The sequence below is a fragment of the Pezoporus wallicus genome, unplaced genomic scaffold, assembly GCF_028554395.1.
Source record: "Pezoporus wallicus isolate ANWC-B61680 ecotype Strahan unplaced genomic scaffold, APGP_CSIRO_Pwel_v1 contig_3489, whole genome shotgun sequence".
Classification (NCBI taxonomy): domain Eukaryota; kingdom Metazoa; phylum Chordata; class Aves; order Psittaciformes; family Psittacidae; genus Pezoporus; species Pezoporus wallicus.
Window position 1 is genome coordinate 1261208 of NW_026635093.1, and position 11265 is coordinate 1272472.

Sequence of the window (11265 nt, forward strand, 5' to 3'; positions counted from 1 at the left end):
CAACACCAGGAAGGAAAAACCCCAGACAAATCCCAAAGCCCATTTGCAAGGCAGGATCCTAGAGAAAAGCTCACTGCATTTCAGGAAAGAAGTCTCACCTGGCCAGAGTATTGGCTGCTTTGGGGAGTCTGTAAAAAAGAGAAGGTAATTAACACCTTGATAAGAGGCTTCTATAGAGAGCATCATGTTTATGAAAGTATAGCTGCACAAGGGTTTCCCAGAAAGGCTCATCCTGAGCCACAGGAGACAGAACAGGCTGCTGGCATCTGTGCAGCAAATAGGTTGCCCTATTATCAGTGAAAGCCTTGAAACACATTGAGGTGCAACTGCCAAAGGAAATATCGAAAACCTGCCAATGGTGCTGGTCACACAGAGGGGTCAGTGAAGAACTTCCCATGGAACGGCCAGTTTGCTTCCCTGGCCATAAGAACTGCTACTGCCCCAGGAACTTGGCCCACACTAGAACAAGGACATGTGCTTACTCTCCTTTTGTAAGGCATGCAGTCTGCATTAGGAAGAGCAAACAACTACATCCTAAAGCTGTGTGGGGCAGTATGAAGAGCCCAGACCTCCTCCTGGCCCTTGCAATGATGCTGAGTGCAATGATTTCATGTGCTGGGATTTCAGATAAGGAAGTATTTTGAGTGTGAAAATAGAGCTGTCCAGGGAAAACATCCTTAAAAGCTGCAATTGTGCGAGCTTGCTGAGTGCTTTTGCAGTGCTATGGCACTCCACTTGCTCCAATGTTGTGTTCTGACTGGTGATGGGCAGATACTTACCAGGGTGTATGAAACACTTTGAGGTCGGGAGCCCTGTAAGAAAGACAAGAACTCAGCCGTAAGTAAAGCTGTAGTCTCAGCAGAGCTGCAACAGAACAGCCCATTTCCACTAACAGTTCCTCTGTGCTCGGTTCTTTTTTCCCTCAAGGTAACTCAGTGGCACAAACCAAAACCAAGGACCACTCAGCAACACCAAAAAGGAAAAATCCCAGCCAAACCCCAAAGCCCATTTGTAAAGAAGAGCTTAGAGAAAAGCTCACTGCATTTCAGGAAAGAAATCTCACCTGGCCAGAGTACTGGCTGCTTTGGGGACCCTATGAAAAGAGAACTGTCATTCAAAATTGGAATTGTGAATGATTGCCAAAGTGCTTTTGCAGTGCCATGGCACTCCACTTGCTACAGTGCTGTATTCTGACTGGTACTGACAGATGCTTACCTGGCTGTATGAAACACTTTGAGGCCGGGATCCCTGTAAGAAAGGAATTAGTGATTCATAATTATTGTATTGATGAAGTAGATGCCTCTCTCAATCTTGTCTCTTTGCGAGCAAAACCCCCCAGAATACAACAGAGAATGTACAGTCTTCATTGCTTTACTGGAGTTATTCTAATCTTAATTCTGGATGAATATCTGATCACACAGTATTTATTAAATGACAATCACAGAGTATTTTTATGTCCATCTCAGGTGGGACTCTACTATTATAATGGTTTCCCAGCACATTCAAGGGGCACAATATTTTCTCATTGTGTTTCTTTTGTCTGCTGTTCTCAGACATTGGGCTTAGACAGCTAATTGTAAGTGAATCTTAGAGTCACAGACTAGTGTGGGTTGAAAGGGACCTTAAAGCTCACACAGTTCCAACCCCCTGCCATGCGCAGGGACACCTTCCACTAGAGCAGGTTGCTCCAAGCCCCATCCAACCTGGCCTTGTATGAGGCATCTACAACTTTTGATTTCCTGTACTTGTATTATTGGGCCAGATCTGCACAATTCCCTTCCTCTGAGGGAAAATAAAGGTGAAAAATAATTTGAAAAAATTAAGAAAGAATCTGATAAAAAGATAAAGATTCATAAAATGGAAACAATGCAATTAAAAGTAGCAGGTCAAATGAATCAGTCAAGGATGCCAGTACTGTGGGTAACTATACGCTGCTGAAGCAATCTGCCTTCAACAGAATGTCAAATAAATGCAGGTGCTCCATGTACATTCAGACCTGAGCAACAGCTTTCTGGGAGGGTTATGAAGTCAGGGATTACTAAAAAGAATTGGAATTATCTTGTGTATTTCTGCCATCTGACATGAAGATCCTGACAAAATTCAGAGTTATCTTAGGGCTGCTTTAATTCACACAGAAATGGTAAAGGGAGGTGAACATTCATCATCTGCAGGCTTAAAGACCAAATCTTCCTGCATCTAAGGACCTAAGCCAAAATTCTTCAGCTCCTCAACACTGTTTCTCTGTACTGGGACCAAAGGAGACAGCAAAAAGCTTACTGTAAATTCGCCTTGCAACATGTAAATAAACTAGAACAACAGCAAACAGACTATACCATAAAGTTTGAGGTTCCATACACATATAAAATATCAGACATCAACAGTAACTCATACTTCTGGCAGATATCCATTACAAACACAACTGTCACTTTAACAAATAAAGATTTGAAATGAATTCAGATTTGTTCTTTCTGAAGAGATCAGTAAAATTTGGGGTAAAAAAATTACATATTTCCTGCCCTTTGCAGTGTCATGGCACTGCACTGGCTCATGTGCTGTGTTCTGACAGATACTTACCAGGCTGTAGGAAACACTTTGAGGTCGGAAGCCCTGTAAGAAAAACAAGAACTCAGCTGTAAATAAAGCTGTACTCTCAGCAGAGCTACAACAGAACAGCCCATTTCCACTAACAGTTCCTCTGTGCTCAGTTCTTTCTCCCTCATGTTAAATCAGTGACACAAACCAAAACCAAGGACCACTCACAAACACCAAGAAGGAAAAAGCCCAGACAAACCCCAAAGTCCATTTGCAAGGCAGGATCCTAGAGAAAAGCTCACTGCATTTCAGGAAAGAAATCTCACCTGTCCAGAGTATTGGCTGCTTTGAGGAGTCTGTAAAAAAGACAAGGTAATTAACACCTTGACAAGAGGCTTCTATAAGTAGCATACTATTTATGAAAGTATAGCTGCACAAGGGTTTCCCAGAAAGGCATATCCTGAGAAAGCAGACAAAATAGGCTGCTGGCATCTCTGCAGCAAATAGGTTGCCCTATTCTCAGTGAAAGCACTGAATCAATTTGAGATGCAACTGCCAAAGGAAACATCAAAAACCTGCCAGTGGTGCTGGTCACACAGAAGTCAGTGAAGAACTTCCTACGGAATAGCCAGTTTGCTTTCCTGGACATAAGAACTGCTACTGCCCCAAGAACTTGGCCCACACTAGGATAAGGACATGTGGTTACTCCCCTTTTGTAAGGGATCTAGCCTGCATTAGGAAGAGCAAGCAACTACATCCTAAAGCTGTGCGGGGCAGTATGAAGAGCCCAGACTTCCTCCTGGCCTTCACAGTGATGCTGAGTGCAATGATTTCATGTGCTGGGATTCCAGATAAGAAAGTATTTTCAGTGTGAGAGTACACATATTCACATGAATTGCCCTTGAAAGTTGCCACTGTGAGAGCCTGCTGAGTGCTTTTGCAGTGCTATGGCACGCCACTTGCTCCAATGCTGGTTTTGGACAGGTGACGGGTAGATACTTACCAGGGTATAGGAAATACTTTGAGGCCGGGAGACCTGTAAGAAAGACAAGAATTCAGCTGTAAACAAAGCTGTACTCTCAGCAGAGCTACAACAGAACAGCCCATTTCCACTAATAGTTCCTCTGTGCTCAGTTCTTTCTCCTTCATGTTAAATCAGTGACACAAACCAAAACCAAGGACCACTCACAAACACCAAGAAGGAAAAAGCCCAGACAAACCCCAAAGCCCATTTGCAAGGCAGGATCCTAGAGAAAAGCTCACTGCATTTCAGGAAAGAAATCTCACCTGTCCAGAGTATTGGCTGCTTTGAGGAGTCTGTAAAAAAGACAAGGTAATTAACACCTTGACAAGAGGCTTCTATAAGTAGCATACTATTTATGAAAGTATAGCTGCACAAGGGTTTCCCAGAAAGGCATATCCTGAGAAAGCAGACAGAACAGGCTGCTGGCATCTGTGCAGCAAATAGGTTGCCCTATTATCAGTGAAAGCACTGAATCAATTTGAGATGCAACTGCCAAAGGAAACATCAAAAACCTGCCAGTGGCGCTGGTCACACAGAGGGGTCAGTGAAGAATTTCCTATGGAACGGCCAGTTTGCTTCCCTGGCCATAAGAACTGCTACTGCCCCAGGAACTTGGCCCACACTAGGACAAGGACATGTGCTTACACCCCTTTTGTAAGGGATCCAGCCTGTGTTAGGAAAAGCAAGCAACTACATCCTAAAGCTGTGCGGGGCAGTATGAAGAGCCCAGACTTCCTCCTGGCCTTCACAGTGATGCTGAGTGCAATGATTTCATATGCTGAGATTCCAGATAAGAAAGTAGCACATGGATAAAGTTTGAGTGAGAGAATTCATATGTTCATATAAAATGTCCTTCAAACTTAGAACTGTGAGAGCTTGCTGAGTGCAATTGCAGTGCCACAGCACTCCACTGTTACAGTGCCGTGCTCTGACTGGTGACTGGCAAATGCTTACCAGGCTGTAGGAAACACTTTGAGGCCGGGAGACCTGTAAGAAAGACAAGAACTCAGCTGTAAACAAAGCTGTACTCTCAGCAGAGCTACAACAGAACAGCCCATTTCCACTAACAGCTCCTCTGTATATAGAATATATATTTGAGTACATACAATGTGCCCAGTTCTTTTTCCTTCATGTTAACTTGGTAGCACAAATCAAAACCAAGGACCACTCACAAAAACCAAGAAGAAAAAAAACCCAGCCAAACCCCAAAGCCCATTTGCAAAGCAGGATCCTAGAGAAAAGCTCACTGCATTTCAGGAAAGAAATCTCACCTGTCCAGAGTATTGGCTGCTTTGGGGAGTCTGTAAAAAAGAGAAGGTAATTAACACCTTGACAAGAGGCTTCTATAGAGAGCATCATGTTTATGAAAGTATAGTTGCGCAAGGGTTTCCCAGAAAGGCATATCCTGAGCCAAAGCAGACAGAACAGGCTGCTGGCATCTGTGCAGTAAATATTCTATTTGCTATTCTCAGTGAAAGCATTGAATCAATTTGAGATGCAACTGCCAAAGGAAACATCAAAAACCTGCCAATGGTGCTGGTCACACAGAGGGGTCAGTGAAGAATTTCCTATGGAACGGCCAGTTTGATTCCCTGGCCATAAGAACTGCTACTGCCCCAGGAACTTGGCCCACACTAGGACAAGGACATGTGCTTACACCCCTTTTGTAAGGGATCCAGCCTGTGTTAGGAAAAGCAAGCAACTACATCTTAAAGCTCTGCGGGGCAGTATGAAGAGCCCAGACTTCCTCCTGGCCCTTGCAGTGATGCTGAGTGCAATGATTTCATGTGCTGGGATTCCAGATAAGAAAGTATTTTGAGTGTGAAAATACAGATGTTCAGGAAAACATCCTTCAAAGTTGCCATTGTGAGAGCTTGCTGAGTGCTTTTGCAGGGCCACGGCACTCCCCTTGCTATAGTGCTGTGCTCTCACTGGTGATGGGCAGATACTTACCAGGCTGTAAGAAACACTTTGAGGTCTGGAGACCTGTAGAAAGACAAGAACTCAGCTGTAAATAAAGCTGTAGTCTCAGCAGAGCTATAACAGAACAGCCCATTTCCACTAACAGTTCCTCTGTGCTCAGTTCTTTTTCCTTCACTCAGTGGCACAAACCAAAACCAAGGACCACTCAGCAACACCAGGAAGGAAAAACCCCAGACAAATCCCAAAGCCCATTTGCAAGGCAGGACCCCTAGAGAAAAGCTCATTGCACTTCAGGAAAGAAATCTCACCTGTCCAGAGTATTGGCTGCTTTGGGGAGTCTGTAAAAAAGAGAAGGTAATTAACACCTTGACAAGAGGCTTCTATAGAGAGCATCATGTTTATGGAAGTATAGTTGCGCAAGGTTTTCCCAGAAAGTCTTGTCCTGAGCCAAAGCAGACAGGGCAGGCTGCTGGCATCTGTGCAGCAAATAAGTTGCCCTATTCTAAAGTGAAAGTCTTGAATCAGTTTCAGATGCAGACTCCCAGCCTTTTGCATTTGATTGTTAGTGCTGTTGAGTACTTGTTTCCCGGGCTTTGGTCCCTAGAAGTCATACCTACCCTTCTGAAACACATCTTCCTGGCTGCATATAGTGGTACAGATAATATTGACAAACATTTGTCATTTTTTCTTTTTGTCTGCCTCCAAATAGAAGGAATTCTGAATAACCTTTGTACCTGAGCTCATACTACGATTGTGTTCCTCTGCAACAATTTCTGTTATCATTATGGTAGTATTTGTTAAATCACACACTTGGTTTCCACATAAGTAGCTTTGTCTGCATGGTTTTAGTAAGGCCGAAAGACATTGCACGTAGGTTTGACTTTATGATTCTCCATTGTTCACAATATGGATAAGCAACTATGTGAGATCTAATATACATGGGATCTGAATCTACTAGTATATGATTTATGGTGTGATACTGAGCCTAGAATCACTTACTCTCAGTGCCATGACTTTTATGCCCCTTTCAGAGGACACACTGAGTGGAATACAGACATTCCACTTCAACTGACCACAAATGGAAATACATTTATGAGCATTTCAATCAAAAATAGTTGAACAACAATACCAGGTGATAATTTTATGAACAAAACCCCAGAAAAATAGAAGTACCTGCACCCTGTGAAATACATTTAAACATGTAGGAAATAACTGATTTCCAAGCTGGGGAAACTTACCAGAACGTAGGTACTGCTGCTTTGTGGTCTTGGTGCACTCTACATAGGGACCAAAAAATGGTTATTTACTTTAAAAAGAAATTACTTCTGTAATAACACTTTTTAAGAAGCAACTCTATCCTTATATCTAATAGATGGTAGAATCTAATGTTATACATTTTGCAAACAATGATGTTCAATAAACATATTTCAGCTGTGGTAACTTGCTACTGATCTTTCAATGGAAGTGAGAACACATTACAGTTTGAAGAACTATCATATGCAGGAAGGAAAGCCTAAACTGTGAAGAATGGTAGGTAGGTTAAAATTGCAAAGGACCCAGAAAAAACACTCCTGAGTGATAGCCATAATACTAAACTAGTTGTTTACATTTTAAAAATAGACTGTTTAAGTGAACATGGAACTGTTCAGGTTAGGATTTATGCATATTTGATTTAATAGTGAATAACATTCAAACTTAAGTTCTAGAATTCCATGCATCTTGCTGAGTAGACTGAGATGATTAAATTTCGCAGATTTTGAGAGTACTATGGAATGAGCATACAGAGGTTTTCATATTTCTTGGCTGTGGAAAACATGCAATGGTCTTTAATCAGCAGCCAAGTACAATACCACTTTGCTGTAACCATAGAACCCCCCTACTCCACCACTGTAGTCTATGGATATCTAAGATACCCATAAGGTATTCATATTTAGTCATTCACAAAGAGATGAATCATTAGTTTATTGACACAGGGCTTCAGTCGAAACTTGAGCATAATGGAGAAAGAATGTCTACCTGTATAACGACCCTAGCAGCAGAACTTCCCAAACTCTGAAAGAAAAAATAAATCAAAACCCCACATCAGATAACATAGAATTTGACTTGTTTAAATGGAGTGCAGTTAAACAGAAAACACAAAGTTGTACTGGTTTGCTTGGGAGAATAAAGGGAAAGATTGTATATGCAATATATTGAGCATTAAAGTGCTAACACCCAGCAATAAACTAGTTTTTTTTTTATCCTCAGCTCTCTACTAAGTAATTTTCTGCATTTGCGTCTGGTTCTATTGCAGTTTCTGGTGAGAGCAGCAGAGCAGAGGCTATGCCCTCTTTACACAACCAGTGAGCTTGGCTTAAGATATGGTGAGTGAAGGTTAAGACACTATCAACCCTCCAACTTGGCTCACTGTCATCTGCACTGGACATATATCACCACACAAACTAATTCAATTACTGATTTAGGCACTTGTTTGCTGTACTTGGTGGCATGAGGGTAAAAGGGTAGCAGACACCACCCTGAGGCAACTGGTTTGATCCCATAAGAACCACATTCCTATTATAGAAATAATAAAAGTCTGCTTACCTGGGGATAGGTGTGACGCTACAAATGAAAGAAAACAACCTTTAGTTATTTTGTACAACAGCTTGTCCAACAGAACATTGCAGCAGAAAAAGGGCCCTATCTTTTGGATACAATACACAACCAAACATGAAAGAAAGATATAGGAAGGACAGTATAGGACAAATGGATTATAATCATCACTCAGGTTAGAACAATAAGATGATTGATTAGAAACTAGGCATCAGAAAAACATATTATCAAATGTTTCATCACACAAACTTTCTTTAACCATCTTCAGGCTAAATTTAATTTTGACTGACTGTGTGAGTTCCAAGTGAGCAGAGTGGAAATTGAACAGTTTAAAAATGAGAGTAAAAGTGAATTGCAATAGATACAGAAAAAGACCAATCAAACTATTCAGGAACAGAGATTGTATGCATTGAGAGACCTGTTATCTGCAGCTAATCCAGTATCTCTGCAAGTACTTATAGCAATCATAGAACCATGAGTTTTGTAGCTATCTTAATACTGGCTTTCCCTGAAGATAACTATGCACCTAGGGTAAACTATGCCTGCCAAGGGCTGTCTCCATACACCAGGAACCTTTCTGACAAAGTAAGCCTGTAGGTATTTCAAAGCTTTTTGAGTCAGAACTTTGAGTAGTGTAGAGAAAAAGTGCTTACCACGGGTGGAAAAGGGTTGCTGTTGGCCACCACCACAACCTACAGAGGAATAAGAGAAAGCTGCTTATTCATCATAGAGTTTACTTTGATAGTTCAATATGTTAGGAAAAAGAAGAATACAGAGTTCTCTAAATTTACAAACTCTAACAATAATGCTATGTATGATCACTTTTATAAAATACTATTTTTATAAAGTCATTCAATGCACATTACCAAGCAAAAAAGACTATATATGTATATACAAGAGTATAAGGAGGTAAAACACTTGCTCTCAGTCACACAAGAACTCAGCTGTATAGGCAGGAGCAGGATTTCATGTATTGTACCAAACCCACTGGCCTATATTGTGTGTCCTTTTTGATCTTCAACTTTCCACCTCAAAATGGAAGAGCAATTTCTTTTCTCTTTATTCAGCATTATGCTAAAAAAAAAAGGCTTCGTATTGAGTCCATTCAAAAAAATGAAGCCAAATGCAGTAGTAGTAACTTCTGTAAAGGTTTTAATATTGTCTAATTGGAAGCTTCTCTTCCCACCTTATTTTAATTTTTTTGACTGAAAACAGTTTGTATTATCCAGTGGTGTAAAAAAGGAAGAGGAGAGTTAGTGCTATCAGAAGAATTCTAGTATAAACCAGGGAGAAGTATTATGCTTTTAAAAGTAGCCATTACAAAAAATAATCTATCAGGATGTTTTGAATTCTTAGAACAATGGGAAATTAAATAAAAAACTATATCTGTGAGGACATGAATGGGTACATTACATTTACACAATGGTGTACATACACCATAGAATTAGCCCTGCACTCCTGGGGGCTGAACTGAGAGGAACAGTTGATGTAAATATTATCAGTCAAATACAGTAATATGAATTCTATTCATTTCACTTGCTTTGAGCCACACTCATTCTCCAGCCCCATCTAAATAATAACTGCATAACCTATAACCTTTAAAGTCCTCATTACCTCACAATCACTATGCTAACTCTTTAAAAGCAAGTCAACATAAACATGTATGGATTTTATTTTACATACAGTTAAGTCAAATACCAACAAAAGCCACCACAGCACAGCTAGTTAGCATAAAGAATCTAAGAGCCAAACTGATTTAAATCATATGACTCAGTCTGGGTTAAAACCTTGAGAAGCCTTAGAATGATGGAATGGTTTCGGTTGGAAAGGACCTTAAGATCATCCAGTTCCAACCTTCTGCCATGGGCAGTGTCGCCTCATGACCATGTCATCCAAGGCTCTGTCCAGCTGGTAAAAGGAACTGTAGCACCACTGAAATAAAAGGAGTAATGCCAAGCTATCTCTAAGTATGTTTTCCCTTTGAATTGAAAAGGAGAGCTTACCTTCTTACTGGACTCTGAACTGCTTGAAGGCACAGACTGTAAAGAATGCAGAACCCATTTGTTACTTAGGTAAGTGTACGACAAATTAATTACAGCAGTATTTGTCACAAGAATGTTAGAGCTAACATAATTTCCCTAAAATACCAAGCAAAATAAGATTCTGATGAAAAATATTAAAGTATTGGCAATTAATAAATGAAAGACTGAAAGAAATTGCCTGGTTTAATTTTTTCCTACAAGCCCCAGTTATTTTGTGAGCTTCCCACAGCACTGTGTAAGAGCTGCAAATGCTTCATCTAACATCCAATTGGGAATTTGTTCATAATAAACTCTTGGTAGAAACAAATTAATCTCTTCTACCATCACCAAAACATAAACCAACCCAAACTCCATTCCACTCAAACTGAAAAGCCTACTGTTGAAATGTGAACTTGAATAAATGGGATGTGCCATGAGAAATGTGTTAAAAGAAGCATAAAATAATCTGCAGCAAAGTTTTGCATTTCAGCAAATCATGTATACAATTGCATAGGCAAAATCCACAAAATACACTTTTAATTCATTGTAACTATCAATGAAAGCACTGACTTTTGGAAAATCATAATAGAAGTAACTGGTGTTCATTCACAGAACAAATATGGAGTTTCTGTGCAAACCAGAAGTAAATAACTTCTAACAAAGCTGATATTACAACATGAATTAAGCATATAATTCATCTGTTGAAGTTATTTCCATTACTACTTAACCATTTGGATACAGTGCTCCTTTATCCCCTTCCATGAAATTAATTACTATTTGGTAAAAGTTTGGCATTACTGCTTGGTTTCTGAATAGCTTAGGAAGCTGAAAACATGTTGGAAAGCACATAGTTACCAGGCCATAGGAAATACCACTGCTGGAGGGTGCACTCTGAAATAAAAACAGAAATCAGGTATATATTTACATAATGATTTGTTAATTATATAGATAAGTCATCACTTCTTTTTTCTTAGAGGATCTACACTTCAAATCAAACTGATTTTATCTCTATGTAAATAAATCTAGGGCAGTAGTAAACAGAACTTGCTTAAACGCAACTGAAGAAAAGATTTTCCAACATTCTACTGCAGTCATAAGATTAATGTTGCTCTATCACAAATACAGTTTACACTTACATAGTAAGCAAAGGTGAAATATATTTAACGTTTAGGA

At 40.1% G+C, this 11265-nt stretch overlaps 2 long non-coding RNA genes across 2 annotated transcripts; both read right to left on the reverse strand.

Annotated features, from left to right (window-relative positions):
• Positions 1-96: 96 nt before the first annotated feature.
• Positions 97-4858, reverse strand: LOC130595571 (uncharacterized). Its single transcript, XR_008971345.1, has 3 exons — positions 4828-4858; positions 4511-4543; positions 97-128 (listed from the first exon to the last, which is right to left on the reverse strand). It is a non-coding gene; the product is annotated as an uncharacterized LOC130595571 (long non-coding RNA).
• Positions 4859-7494: 2636 nt separating this feature from the next.
• On the reverse strand, positions 7495-10983 carry LOC130595577 (uncharacterized). The gene is made up of 5 exons (XR_008971346.1): positions 10948-10983; positions 10075-10110; positions 8725-8763; positions 8063-8080; positions 7495-7531 (listed from the first exon to the last, which is right to left on the reverse strand). It is a non-coding gene; the product is annotated as an uncharacterized LOC130595577 (long non-coding RNA).
• Positions 10984-11265: the final 282 nt, after the last annotated feature.